The sequence below is a fragment of the Eriocheir sinensis genome, chromosome 36, assembly GCF_024679095.1.
Source record: "Eriocheir sinensis breed Jianghai 21 chromosome 36, ASM2467909v1, whole genome shotgun sequence".
NCBI lineage: Eukaryota > Metazoa > Arthropoda > Malacostraca > Decapoda > Varunidae > Eriocheir > Eriocheir sinensis.
This window is the reverse complement of record NC_066544.1, coordinates 14337653-14352652: the sequence shown is the minus strand read 5'-3', so window position 1 is coordinate 14352652 and position 15000 is coordinate 14337653. Positions and strand designations below refer to the sequence as shown.

At 44.3% G+C, this 15000-nt stretch overlaps 1 protein-coding gene across 10 annotated transcripts in view; it reads left to right on the top strand.

Annotated features, from left to right (window-relative positions):
• The window catches only part of LOC127007879 (protein kinase C and casein kinase substrate in neurons protein 2-like), a 147450-nt gene that overhangs the window by 102241 nt on the left and 30209 nt on the right, over positions 1-15000 (top strand). The gene's annotated exons all lie outside the window — the stretch shown is intronic.

The window sequence follows — 15000 nt, the reverse complement described above, 5'->3', positions numbered from 1 at the left end:
GTATAACGTTGTGGCGAATGTTGTGAATTATGGGGATTTTTTATTTATTTATTTATTTTTAAGAGTGTGACCTTGAAACTGATGTATAATTGGGGTGTGTGGGAGGAGAGAGAGAGAGAGAGAGAGAGAGAGAGAGATGTAATGAAATACCCTCAAATTAAGACAGAACAGCAAATTAAGTAAGAAAAACAAACAAACGAATGAGAATAGAAAGAAATAACAGAAGAGAAACACTAGACGAAGAAGAAGAAGAAGAAGAAGAAGAAGAAGAAGAAGAAGAAGAAGAAGAAGAAGAAGAAAAAGAAGAAGAGAGAGAGAGAGAGAGAATAACAACAGATTCATACAATACCCTTCCTGCACCTCCCCCCCCCCACAAAAAAAAAAATCGTACTCAATAAATATGAAATGGAGGCGGTGTGGGTGGAAGCAGTAATGAATTCGCAGGTTTGGAACGCAGGTGTGGAAATTCGCAGGTGTGGAGCGGACAGGAAGAGAGAGGGAGAGAAAGCAAGAGAGAGGGTGGGGGTTGCCTGCTTCAAAAGGAGTGGGATTTAAAAGTTGAAATATCGGGGCGTGCATTCGAAAGAGGGAGGGGGAGAGGACGCGGCGGCGGGCAGGTGTGTGTGGGACGCTGAATGTAAATGTCCGGGTGGGGTGCGTGGACTCCTAAAAGGTTGGGGTTGGGAAGCTGCGAAGTGGTTTTTTTTTTTTTTTTTTTCCCACAGCTAAGGAGACAGTTCAAGTCCGTACAGAAAAATATATATATAAAAAAAAAAGCCCGCTACTTACTGCTCCTGGGAGATGAATATGACGATGAGAAATGACAGTGAAGATGAAGATGGTGATGGAAATGGAGATGGGAGATGAAAAAAAGAAGATGGATGCTGAAAATGAACAGAGGTCAAAGGAGTGGCCTAAAAGAGAGGTCAATTTCGGGAGGAGTGTGGGAGGGGGAGGGGGGAGGGTCTGTCTGTCTGTCTGTCTGTCTTGAAAACTTGTGTCCGATGTGTGGGAACTCTGCAGGATGGAGTCTTTAGTGGATATGTGGAATGGATGAAGATGGCGATGGAAGAGATAGGGGCAATGGATGAAGTGGAAGAGGAGGAGGTGGATGTGTATGGGTGAGTAGGTAGATGTGATGGAGTGGAGTACTTAAAGTGGAGTGAAGTGGACGATAGGACAGACATAGGAGGAAGGTCGTTCTAACTTGCTGCATGTGGAATAAAAGAAAAGTGGAAAAAGATTGGAGGAGAAGTGGAAGATTGGAACGCAAGAAGTTGTGAGATAGAACGTGAGGTGAATACGCTTGAAAGAGGAAGATGAAAATGGAGATGGGAGATGAAAATAACGATGGAAGATGAAGATGAAGATGGTGATGGAAATGGAGATGGGAGATGAAAATGACGATGGAAGATGAATATGAAGATGAAGATGGTGATGGAAATGGAGATGGGAGGTGAAAATGACGATGGAAGATGAATATGAAGATGAAGATGGTGATGGAAATGGAGATGGGAGGTGAAAATGACGATGGAAGATGAATATGAAGATGAAGATGGTGATGGAAATGGAGATGGGAGATGAAAATGACGATGGAAGATGAATATGAAGATGAAGATGGTGATGGAAATGGAGATGGGAGGTGAAAATGACGATGGAAGCTGAATATGAAGATGAGAAATGATAATGAAGATGAAGATGGTGATGGAAATAGAGATGGGAGATGAAAAAAAGAAGATGGAAAATGAAGATGAAGATGAGTAATGATAATGAAGATGAAGATGGTGATGGAAATGGAGATGGGAGATGAAAAAAGAAGATGGAAGATGAATATGAAGATGAAATATGATAATGAAGATGAAGATGGAAGCTGAAAATGAAGATGAGAAATGATGATGGCGATGGTGTTGAAAGTGAAGATGAGAAATGAAAGTTAATATGGGAGATGAAAATGGAGAGAGATGGGAGATGAAAGTGAAGATGCTGTAGATGAGAGGGAACGACCGCCTGACTGGGCCCTTGCAGCATCCTTCTATCCTTTGCGTATCCTTATGTATATGTAATAAGATGCGGGCGGGGAGATTGAGGAGGAGGAGAAGAAAGCGAAGCAAGAGGAGGAGGAGTGAGTGAGAGGGTGAGTAAATGAGTAGGGGAGAAGGACGTGGGAGTAGGTGGAAGAGTAGAAGGATATGGAGGAGGGAGTGAAGGAGTGGATGAGGAAAGAAGAGAAGAAGGGAATAGGTAAGTGGAGAAGGAGGAGGAAGAGAAAGAGAAGAAGGAGAGTGGAAGAAGGACTGAATAGGGAGGTGGATTACTTGAAGACTTGTGGAGTGGTTGATAGGAGATGGAGGAGGAGGGATAGGGGATGGGGAAGGGAGGGGGGGTAGGTGGTAGGGGGGGTCCAAGGGGGGGAGGGCTGATTCTATTGGCTCAATCAAGAAGCTCAGCCTCTCTTGATTGGCCGATCGCTTCATCTCCTTCTTGTGATTGGAGGGAATGGTTGTGGGATGAGGTGGAATAATGATCTCTCTCTCTCTCTCTCTCTCTCTCTCTCTCTCTCTCTCTCTCTCTCTCTCTCTCTCTCTCTCTCTCTCTCTCTCTCTCTCTCTCTCTCTCTCTCTCAGGTATGTAGGTAAGCCAGGTAACGCTTATTAATTAGGTGGACAGGTAAAGGTAACGTATGGGAGTCAGGTAGGGAAGGACACAGGTAAGGCTTGGTTAATTAGATTCGTAAGTGAAGGTAAAAGTATTGAGACCAGGTGTGTGTGTGTGTGTGTGTGTGTAAGTAAAGTAAGGTGGTGGGTAGGTAGGTAAAGTGTGTGTATGTGTGTGTGTGTGTGTGTGTGTGTGTGTGTGTGTGTGTGTGTGTGTGTGTGTGTGTGTGACGAAATTGAAATACAAGACCTGGGTGCCGATCCTTTAATCTCTTGAGTGTGTGAGGGAATGTAGGCCGCTCCCTCCTCCTCCTCCTCCTCCTTCTCCTCCTCCTCCTCCCGCTACTAGATCTGTGATGACGTGTTTATGGGCCTTACACACACACACACACACACACACACACACACACACACACACACGGCTTACTCACTAGCTTATCAAATCACTTACGTTTCAAATTGATTAAGAATGTGTTTAGATTTGGTTTGTTGATTTGTTTACAACCTCAAATTTCGAAGAGGTCTTAGTCTATTAATGAAAGTCCTTGCGTACGGGAGGTTTACTGTGTGTTAGACGTCATCCTTATAACGTAATAGACCTAATAAATGTTTACGGTGCGGTATATAACGTGTTTAAACGAAGGTAAGACGCTGATAACGCAATAATGGGGTTTTGGAAGTTGAGGGTTGTGGGAATTAAATCACCTGTTAATTAGTTTTTTTTTATGATAGGCTGAAGTAAATAACACTTATAGGCAACAGTCCAAATTTCTAATGCAAGAGTTAACAAACACCTTCATTCTTTCATCCCTTTCACCGGTTACCTCTAGAACTGCATCCATTCGTCTCCTCGTCCCTCCAAGTATCCAGTGCAAGAGTTAACCTATTTTCCCTTTTATTCCCTCCTACTTCCCCATTTACTTCCATTTCCTTCGATTTCTCTTTCCCCTTCAATATCCCTTCCGATTTCTAGTTCCCCTTCTTTTTTCCTTCAATTGACATATTTCCTCTTTATTCCCTTCTATTCCCTCCTATCCCTTCCTATCCCCCCTTCTATTCCCTCCTATCCCTATCCTATTCCCTTCTCTTTCCTTCTATCCCCCCTTCTGTTTCACTTCTTATTGCTTCTTCCTTCCTCTTCTCTATCCTTCTCTTCCTTCTTTTATTACCATTTATCCTATTCCCTTTTACTTCCATTTACCCATACATGCACCCCCCCCCCCCCCCACACACACACACTCACCCCTTCAAACCCACTAACTTCCCATCACCCCAATCCTCCCTTTCCTATCCCCTCCACTTCTCCCTCCCCATCCCCCGTCCCTTACCTGCCCCCCCCATCACCAATAACTATGAAATATGCACATCCTCTCTCCGAACAGCATCTGCCCCCCCAATAAAGGGATGTAATAGTCTATGGATGGTGATGTGATTCTCTCTCTCTCTCTCTCTCTCTCTCTCTCTCTCTCTCTCTCTCTCTCTCTCTCTCTCTCTCTCTCTCGCTTATGAATTTTTTCCCTATTTTTTCTCTTTTACAAGTTACTATTCGCTTTTTTTTCTCTTCCTCTTTTTCTTTATTTTTCGTTTTTCGTTTTTTTCTCTTGTTTCCTCTTTTTCCTCATTTTCTGTTCCTCTTTCTTCTCCTTTTCCTTCTCTTCCTCCTTCTACTCCTCTTCATTTTCTTTTTCTCATCTTATTTTTATTTTTATTATTTTTTCTCCTTTCCTCTTGCTTCCTCTAAATCTTTTTCTCTTCATTTTTCCTCCTTTTCTCCTCATCTTTTAGTATCTCCTCTTCCTGCTCCTCTATCACCTCTTCTTCCCTTTCTACTCTTCTTTTTCTCTTCTTCATTTCCTCTTCTTTTAATCTTCCACTTCTCTTCCTCTTCCTCTTTCTCCTCTTCTGTCCACGTTGCAAGAAGCTTAACCAAGTGATGAGCTCCTCTTTACCTCTCTTCTCCTCTCTATCATCCTCTTTCTCTTTCCTCTTTCCTCCTCTTCTTTCTTCTAATCCTTTATCTCCTCCTCTTCCTCCTCCTCCTCCTCCTCCTCCTCCTCTTTTGGTTCTGTTCGCTTCTTCGTTTGAAAGTTCCTGTGCAAATATGCGAGAGAGAGAGAGAGAGAGAGAGAGAGAGAGAGAGAGAGAGAGAGAGAGTTGTGCAATCAATATTTTCCATTTATTTAACAGATTTTTATGAAGTTTTGATGATTTTTTGTGCAGTATGTTCGTTTGTGTGTGTGTGTCTGTCTGTCTGTCTGTCTACCTGCCTGTCTGTCTGTCTGTGTGTCGGTATGTCTGCCTTTGTCTTTGTCTGGCCCCACCCGTCTCTCTCTCTCTCTCTCTCTCTCTCTCTCTCTCTCTCTCTCTCTCTCTCTCTCTCTCTCTCTCTCTCTCTCTCTCTCTCTCTCTCTCTCTCATTTTTGCACCTTTTCCTCCTTTATTCAATATTTCTTTGTGTGTGTGTGTGTGAGTGTGTGTGTGTGTGTGTGTGTGTGTGTGCACGCGAAATATTGACTGCAAATCTCGATCGGTTTTCCCTTTACCTCCCTTCCTCTCCCTCCCTCCCTCCCTTCTCTCCCCTCTCTCTCCCTCCCTCCCTCTTTCCCTCCCTTCCTCCCTCTCATCCTTTCCTCTTTCCCTCTGTCTGTCTGTCTCTCTGGGTGTGGCTCGCCGTTGCCCCCCCCCTCTCTCTCTCTCTCTCTCTCTCTCTCTCTCTCTCTCTCTCTCTCTCTCTCTCTCTCTCTCTCTCTCTTGCATTACCGATTTCCCTCCTCCTCCCCTCCTTCACCCTCCCCTTTTCCTCCCTTTCCTCCCTTGTATTCTTTGTCTACTCTCTCTCTCTCTCTCTCTCTCTCTCTCTCTCTCTCTCTCTCTCTCTCTCTCTCTCTCTCTCTCTCTCTCTCTCTCCTCCCCCCAACGGCAAACCCTCAACTTTAACCAGTCTGCGTAAGTCTCTCTCTCTCTCTCTCTCTCTCTCTCTCTCTCTCTCTCTCTCTCTCTCTCTCTCTCTCTCTCTCTCTCTCTCTCTCTCTCTCTCTCTCTCTCTCTTTCATTAAGTAAACGTTTTCTGTCTTGACGTTTCTTAAGAGAGAAGAAAGCTCTTCTCTTCCCACCCTGTCATCTGTTGCCATCTCCCGCTTTTTTCCTCTATATTTTCTTCTTTCTTCCTCTCTTCCTTCCTTCCTTCCATCCTTCCTTCCTTCCTTCTCTACTCCCTCCCCTTCTTATCTTTCTTCCTTGCCTTCCTTCCTCTCACGTAACTTTTATTCTTTCCTTCATTCTTCCTTCCTTCATTCCTTCATTCCTTCTTTCCCTCCTTCCTTCCCTCTCCCTTTTACCTTCCTCCTTTCTCACCTTGTTACTTCCTCACAGTCGTAACTTTTTTTCTTTCTCCTTCCTTCCTTCCTTCCTTCCTTCCTTCCTTCCTTCCTTCTTTCAATTATCACATTCCGTCCCTTAATTAGTTTTCCAATTATGTCATTTCATACTACACTTCTCTTCCCCCCCTTCCTCCTCCTCCTCCTCCTCCTCCTCTTCCCCCCCTCCTCCTCCTCCTCCTCCTCCTCTGTCCTTACCATTTCTGAAGATGATTTTATACTCCTCCATCTTCTCTCCTCTCTCCTCTTCCTCCCCTCTTCCCACTCCTCTCTTCCTCCTCCTCTTCCCTCTCCCCTCTTCCTCCTCTTGCATGCCTCCGCTGCCACACCCTTTTAATGCTCTTCCTCCTCCTCCTCCTCCTCCTCCTCCTCCTCCTCCTCCTCCTCCCCCACCTCCTCCTCCCACACTGCATCTTCGTCTTTCCGTTTTGTCTTTAATGCTCTCTCTCTCTCTCTCTCTCTCTCTCTCTCTCTCTCTCTCTCTCTCTCTCTCTCTCTCTCTCTCTCTCTCTCTCTCTCTCTCTCTCTCTCTCTCCCGTCAATCACCCAAACTTCGAGAGAGCAGTTCCTCCTCTTCTTTCCTCCCTTCCTTCATTCCTCCCTCCCTCCCACCCTCCTCCTCCTCCTCCTCCTCCCACCTCTCGCAACCCTTCCCTCTATTTTTTTGTGCTAACGAGAGAGAGAGAGAGAGAGAGAAGAGGGTTGACTGCGCCCTTTCCGCTTCTCCCCTCTATCCTCCTCCTCCTCCTCCTCTTCCTCCTCTTCTCCCCTCTTCTTCCCCTTCGTCTATTTCCTTCTCTATCTCTTCTTTCTTCCTTTTTTTTCTCATTAACGCTTACAGCTTTTTTTTTATAGTACTGTAAGAGAGAGAGAGAGAGAGAGAGAGAGAGTTACTTTCCTCTTCAGATTTATTCCTTGTCATTACTCTCCTCCCTTTATTATCTCTCTCTCTCTCTCTCTCTCTCTCTCTCTCTCTCTCTCTCTCTCTCTCTCTCTCTCTCTCTCTCTCTCTCTCTCTCTCTCTCTCTCTCTCTCTCTCTCTCTCTCACCTTTTCGTGTTCTTCCATTAATCTTTCACCTTTCCTTCCTTTAAGATTTCCTCCTCCTCCTCCACCTCCTCCTTCTCCTCCTCCTCCTCCTCCTTCGCTTGCTCATCTTCATTCTCTTATATTCCCATCTACGCTGTACCCTTCCACCACTCCTCCTCCTCCTCCTCCTCCTCCTCCTCCTCCTCCTTCTCCTTCTCCTCTTCCTCCTCTTCGTGTTTACCTGGCCGTGAGGTGTGGCAGCATCTTACCTGTTGCTTAATTCGATAATAAAACCCCTCCGTGTGTGTGTGTGTGTGTGTGTGTGTGTGTGTGTGGGCGTGTGACTGTTTTTTTCGTTACTTATTTGTGTGTATGTATGGCGGTGAGTGTGTGTGTGTGTGTGGGTGGGAGGGGGGAGGATGTTGTATGTGTGTGTGTGTGTGTGTGTGTGTGTGTGTGTGTGTGTGTGTGTGTGTGTGTGTGTGTTACGCCATTTCTGCATTCCTTAGTCCCTCCATCATCCTTCCTTCCTCTCCATTCCTCTTTTTCTCTTTCTTTGTAGTTATTTCCTCTTCCTTCCTTCCTTCTCTTTCTTCTTTCTTTCTTTCCTTTTTTATATATTCCATCCCTTCGTTACTCTTCCTTTCCCTTCCTTCCTTCCTTCCTTCCTTCCTTCTTCCTTTCCTTTTTTTCATATATTCCGTCCCTTCGTTACTCTTCCTTTCCCTTCCTTCCTTCCTACTTACCTTCCTTCTTTCCTTCCTTCCTTCTTTTCTCTTCCTTTTTCTTCTCATTTCCCTCCTTCCTTCCCTCCCTGTGTTCCTTCTCCTCCTTGCTTCCCTTTCTCCCTCCCTCTCTGTCATCTCTCCTTAAGTCTCCTGCTCATTACGTGTCCTCCCTCCTCCTCCTCCTCCTCCTCCTCGTTCCACATTCCTTAAAGTTGTCGGCCTGTCATTAACAACCTTCTCTCTCATTAATTAAATCACTTATTGCGTGTCATCCCCTCTTTTCCTTCCTCCTCCTCCTCCTCCTCCTCTTCCTCTTCCTCCTCTTCTTCCTTCCCCCTAGTCTCCCTCCCCCTCTTTCCCCTCTTCCTCTTATTCAGTTTACTCTTTTTCCTCCCCTTCCTCCTCCTCCTTTCCTTCCTCTCTTTCTTTGTGTTCCTTCTCTCCCCTCTTTCTCTCTTTCCTCCACATGTTTCCTTCTTCCATTGATTATTCTCTCTCTTCACTCACTATCCTTTATTCTTCTTCCTCCTCCTCCTCCACTTCTTCCTTTCCCTCCCTTCTACTACTTATTGCTTGTCTTCTTTAACGCCTTTATTCAATTGTGTCACTCCCCTTCTTTCATCATGGGTGTTTTTTTTTTCTTTCCTCTCTTTCCTTTCCTTTACTTCTTCTGACGTCATTTCATTCACCTTTTATCATACCTCCTCGTCCTTCCTTTCCTTCACTGTCTTTCTTTCCTCCTTCCCTCCCTCCCTCCCTCTCTGTCTTCTCTCCTTATGTCTCCTGCTCTTGACGTGTCCTACCTCCTCCTCCTCCTCCTCCATCTCCTCCTCCTTCTTCTTTCAACGTTATTTTTTCTCCTCCTCTCCTTCCATCCTGTTTCTCCTTTCTGCTCATCGTTATCCCGTTTTCTCTCCTCTCCTTCCTTTTCCTCACTTATTCTAACGTCATTTTTTTCACCTATTCCCTCCTCGTCCTTCCTTTCCTTCACCTTTCTTCTTTCAACATTATTTTTTCTCCTCCTCTCCTTCCATCCTGTTTCTCTTTTCTCCTCATCGTTATCCCGTTTTCTCTCCTCTCCTTCCTTTCCTTTACTTATTCTAACATCATATTATCCTCCTATTGCCTCTTTGTCCTTCCTTTCCTTCACCTTTCTTCTTTTCAACATTATTTTTCTCCTCCTTCCTGCACATCATCCTTCACCCCTCACCTCCTCGTCCTTCCATCCTCCTTTCTCTTCCTCCTTCCATCCTACGCCTACACACATTGAGCATTCGCTTGTGGGAGTCTGGGGGTGTCACGACCTTAACGTTATCAGGTAGAAGGAATGATGTTCTTTAATCTGTCCGTTTGTGGCGTGCAAGTGGAATCCCTCCTTCCTTCTCTTTTCCTACTTTTCTCTCTCTCTCTCTCTCTCTCTCTCTCTCTCTCTCTCTCTCTCTCTCTCTCTCTCTCTCTCTCTCTCTCTCTCTCTCTCTCTCTCTCTCTCTCTTTTTTTTTTTTTTTCCACCCCTCTTTCTCTGATATGTTGTTCCTCTCTTCCCCACTCTCCTTCCCTCCTCCCTCTCTCCTTTTTTCCTTCTTCTTTTCTGTTCCTCTCTTCCCATCCTCCTTCCCTTTCTCCCCCCTCTCTCTCCTTTCCTCTTTTCTGCTCCTCTCTTCCCTCCTCCCTCTCTCCTTTTTTCCTTCTTCTTTTCTGTTCCTCTCTTCCCATCCTCCTTCCGTTTCTCCCCCTCACTCTCTCCCTTCTTCTTTTCTGTTCCTCTCTTCCTACCTTCTACCCTTCCTCTCCCGCTCCCTCTTTTCCCTTCCTTTTTTTTCTGTTCCTCTTTTCCCAACCTCTTCCCTCCCTCTTTCCTCTCTCTTCTTTTTCCTTCCTTCCTCTTCCCCGTTCCTCTCCTATTACCAAACATTCCCTTTCTCTCCCCCCTCTTCTCCTTCTCCCTCCCTCTGTTCCCTTTTCCCTCCCTTCCTCTTCCCCTCTCTCCCTCCCTCTCCCCCTCTCCCACCACCACACCTGTCACACCACCGTCACTTTCTCACCTGCAACACGTCACTAATCTCATCACCACCTCACGAATACCTGCAATAAATACCTCAGGTGGGATCGGCCGCCCGTCCCCACCTGTGTGTCTACCTGTGAGAACCGCGCTCACCTGCCTTACCTGCCGTGCCTTACCTTTGTTAATCATTCCTCTCACACCTTGGGGTTACCTGTATAAAGACTCACCTGCCCCCCCCCCCCCTCCCTCCTTTGCTCTTTCTCTCTCTCCCTTTGGATTCTACCTGAGTGAACCTTTCCGCTGATCTGCCTCCCTTCTTCCTGCCTTTCTTTCTCTCCCTTCCTCCCTTCCTCCTTCCTTCCTCCTTATTTTTTTCTTGCCTGAAGTCCCTCCTCTCCCTCCATCTCTTCCCCTTTCCTTCCTTCCTTCTTTCCTTCCTTCCTTCTTTCCTTTTCTTCTTTTCTTCCTTCCTTCTGTCCTTCCTTCTCTTGCTCCTCCCTTTTATTTTATCCTTCCGTTTTCCCTTTCTTCCTCCCTTCCTTTCGTCTTTTTGTCCCCCTCTCCCTTCCTCCCATCCTTCCTTCCTCCCTTCCTCCCTTCCATCATACATACCTACATGCACTCCCTTCCTTCCTCATTTAGATTCTGGCGTCCTGTATACCGCGTGAGAGAGAGAGAGAGAGAGAGAGAGTCCATGTCCTCGCCCTCGGATCCCTTTTCCATGTGATGAGGCGCCAAATTGGGTGTAAAATGAAAAGTGTTGAGAGGAATACAAAGCGGTGGAGGCCTCGGAGGGGAGGACACTGGGCTTGGAAGGTCAGACCGAAGAACGCACACACAGATAGAGGGATAGATAGATAGACACGTTGGTAGATAAGTCAGTGAGTCAAGTGATGTTAAAAATTCCAAATAAATGTACAGAAAAATAGATAGATGCGTTTTTTTAAATATATTAGAGCTTGGAAGGTTAGGCCAAGGAACACACACACAGATAGATGGATAGATAGATAGATAAACACGTTGGTAGATAAATTAGTTAGTAAAGTGATGTTAAAAATCCCAAATAAATGTACAGATAAAAAAAATAGATGCGTTGGTAAATAAGTAAGAGCGTATAGCCATGTTTAAAAATCCGAAATAAATATTGTAACGTATAAGAAAGATAAATATGGAGGTAAATAAATCATTGAATAAAGTGGTGTTGAAATTCCCAAATAAATGTACAGATAAATGAATAGAGGCGTTGGTAAATAAGTTAGAGTCAGTAGTTATATTAAAAATCCTTAATAAATCTAAATATGTATAAAAAAAGATGAATTTAGAGGTAAGTGAATCAGTGAATAAGATTGTTAAAAATGATGACTAAACGTATAAATAAATAAATATGTTGGTAGGTAAATAAATGAATGAAATAAATGTAAATAAATGAAGGAAAGAGAATCGAATGGGCAGTGAATTAAAGAAAGAAATAATGAAAAAGGGAAAGAATATAAGGGAGAGAAAATAACAAGAAGATTAAATAAAAGAGGAAAAGGGAAGGCAGGGGAAAGAAAGTATGGAAGAGAGAGAGAGAGAGAGAGAGAGAGAGAGAGAGAGAGAGAGAGAGAGCTAACGGGTGGTGAATGACGGGAAAACTGAACGAAAGAAAACAGGAAAAAGGTTGAAGAAAAAAGTTAAAAGAGAAAAATAAAAAAATGAGCAGCAAATTACAGGAAAAAATCGAATGAAGGAAAAAGGAAAGAAAATGAAAGAAAAAAATGATAAAAGATATGATAAGAAAATAAATGTAAATGCAATAAATGACGTGAATTCTATAAACATAAATGAGAGGAAAAAAAGGATTTGTATATATGACCTTGAGAGAGGAGAGGAGAGAAGAGAAGAGAAGAGAAGAGAACGTATGACCGAGAAGAGAGAGAGAGAGAGAGAGAGAGAGAGAGAGAGAGAGAGAGAGAGAACTAGTACCAACCCAAGCCTTATCAGAAGCCATCTCTAATCACTTCCTGTCCCGTATCTTCGCCCATTATCATATCACTGGCCGCACAGTCTTCATATTTGTCCTGCGTCACCACACCTGTCTACACCTGTCCACTCCTGACACCACCTGTATGCACACCTGACTCACCCCTGGCACCTCACCTGTAGTATGAGTTCACCTTGCTTTTATATATATTTTTTTTTGCATTGTTTGTTTTTCTTTCTTTCCTTCTTTCTTTTCGTTCTTTATTTCTATTTTTCCTTCTTTGTTTGTTTGTCACCTTCTTTCTTCTCGTTCTTCTTTCTTTCTTTCATTCTTTGGTTTTCTTTCTTTCATTCTTTCTATCTCCGTGTCACTCTCATCCTCTATCCTCCTCCTCCTCCTCCCTCTCTCTGTCTTTCTCTCGCCCTATACTTTTTTTTCTCCTTCCTCTCCTCTGTTTCTTCTCACCTCCTCCTCCTCCTCCTCCTGCTCGTCCTCCTCCCCTCGGATATTTCTTCTTCTCCTCCTCTTTCTTCTTCTTCTTCTTCTTCTTCCTCTTCTTCTGTACCTCACCTGTGTTATCCCACCTGTCAACCTTCGTGCCTTACCTGCATCAGAAGGTCACCTGAGATTGGGAAGGGTGGCGCCACAACGTAAAGGAAGGTAGATAGACAAATAGACCGATAGATAAAGAGAGGGATAGACATGGAAGAATTAGATACGTAAATATAAATAAATAAGTAAAGAAAGATAAAAATGGAAAAGAGAGATTGCTTGTTTAATTGATTGACTGACTGACTGACTTACTGATAGATAGAAAAAGAAAGAAGGAAAGAAAGAAAGGTGAGAAAAAATAAAGAAACAAAGAAAAAAGGAAAGGAAGATAGAATGAATGAACGAATGAATGAAAGAAAAAAAGAATAAGAAACAAAGTAAGAAAGAAACCCCCCCCAAAAAAACACAAAGATTAAGAAAAAATACATTCATTCAAAGTCTTAAGCATTCTCTCACAAGTCTTCAGTATATCATTATCTATTATCAAGGGAAAGACGAGCCTGAATCATCCCTTAACAAATATAGCCCCGATGACCCGTTCCTGTGCCGGGGTGTTCGTAGAAGGCCCAGGAAGGAGGCGAATGCTGAGGGCGTCGCCGAAGGAACCCCCATAAAGACGTAAGGTGTGGGAGGGCGCCTTGACTAGGTGAAGGATGGGGCAAGGATGGTGATAGGAAGTGAGGGAAGGGCATAATAAGGATGGAGGTTAGATGGGTGAAGGATGACTGAAGGAAACGAAGGAAGAAGGAATGATAGGTGTAGGATGTGAATGAGGGAGTTAAGCTGAAAAAAAGGATAGGGTAAGAATGAAGGAAGGAAGCGAAGGAAGAAGGAAGGGTAGGATAAGAATGCGTGTAGGATGTGAATGAAGGAGTTAAGTTGAAGAAAGGATGGGGTAGGAATGAAAGAAGGGTAGGATAAGGAAGGGATGAAGGATGAATGAAGGAAGCGAAGGAAGGATAGGTTAAGGATGCCTGTAGGATGTGAATGAGGGAGTTAAGTTGAAGAAAGGATGGGATAGGAATGAAAGAAGGGTAGGATAAGGAAGGGATGAAGGATGAAGGAAGCGAAGGAAGAAGGAAGGATAGGTTAAGGATGCCTGTAGGATGTGAATGAGGGAGTTAAGTTGAAGAAAGGATGGGATAGGAATGAAAGAAGGGTAGGATAAGGAAGGGATAAAGGATGAAGGAAGCGAAGGAAGAAGGAAGGATAGGTTAAGGATGCCTGTAGGATGTGAATGAAGGAGTTAAGTTGAAGAAAGGATGGGATAGGAATGAAAGAAGGGTAGGATAAGGAAGGAATGACTGGGTAAGGAAGGAAGTGGAGGATGGTGGCCGGAGAGGTAAAAGTGGGGCGTAGGATGAAGGAAGGGTGAAGGATGGCTGAATGAAAAACTGAAGGGTGTGTGTGGGATATGGATAGAGGAAGGATTCGTTAGGATACTAGGACTTTTTTCTTTTCTTTTCTTTTCTTTTCTTTTTTTCAATCCAGTTAAAATATACGCCTTTATTTTTTTAATTTTTATTTTTTATTTTTTTACTACGTTCATTTGTTTGTTTTTTTCCTTTTTCTTTATTTTAGTTTTTTTTTCTCCGTTTATTTGTATATTTTTTTTCTTTAGTCATCGTAAAAGTGATGATTGGTCCAATTTGTGTATATAGCTTCATTAAGTCAGTTAATTTAGTCACGTCTTCGTCTAATCACGCATTCGTTCACCCACTATGCACTCACTCACTTCTGCTTTAGTCATATATAGATTAAGTTACTCATATTTAGACACTCAAACCCTCCTTCCCTCCCTTCCTCCCTCTTCCCCCACCCTCTTCCTTTTTCACCCTCCCTCTTCTCCCTCTCCTTCCCCCCTCCCTCTTTCTCTCCCTTCCTCCCTCTCTTTCCTCCTCCCTCATTCTCTCCCTCCCTATTCTACCCTCTCTATCCCTCCCTCTCCTTCCCCCTCCCTCTTTCCTCCCTCTCTTCCCCTCCCTCCCCCTACTCTAATCCCCTTACTATTCCATTAAGTGGGGAGGGTGTGGCTAGGAGTGGGGGGCAGGTGGGAGGGGGGTGAGGGAAGGTGAATCAAGCCCCCCCCCCCCACACACACACACAGCTGATAACATTCCAGGTAATCACAGCTCTCTATCTCCTTATCTCTTATCGCCAGGAATCCCGAAATATCTCCGTAAGGTGGGCGATGGAGGGTGTGGTGGGGGGTGGAGGTGGGGGTGGGGTGACGGGGGTAGTGGTGGTAGGGGGTGCAGTCAGTCAGTTAGTCAGTCAGTCAGTTGGTCAGTTAGTAAGGCAAGTATAAAGTCACCCAGTTAGTCAATCAGTCAGTCAGTAAGTAAGGCAAATATAATGTTAGTCAGTTAGTCAGTCAGTTAGTCAGTTAGTATTATAGGTAGGATGAAAAGTAAACGGTCAGTCAGTCAGTTAGTCAGTCAGTTAGTCAGTCAGAAAGGCAGGTAGGAAGTCAGTCAGTCAGTTAGTCAGACAGTGAGATCATGCTTGACGTTGTGTGTGTGTGTGTGTGTGCGTATGTGTGTTATTCTTAGTATAGGTGAGGGTAACTTTCTCCTTTCCTCCTCTCCCTTCCTCCCCTCTTTCTCCCTCTTCCCTCCCTCCCTCCCTCTCTCCCTCCTCCATTTCTTTCCCTCATGTACTTCCTCCTTTTTTTGTCTCCTTTTCTTATTCACTT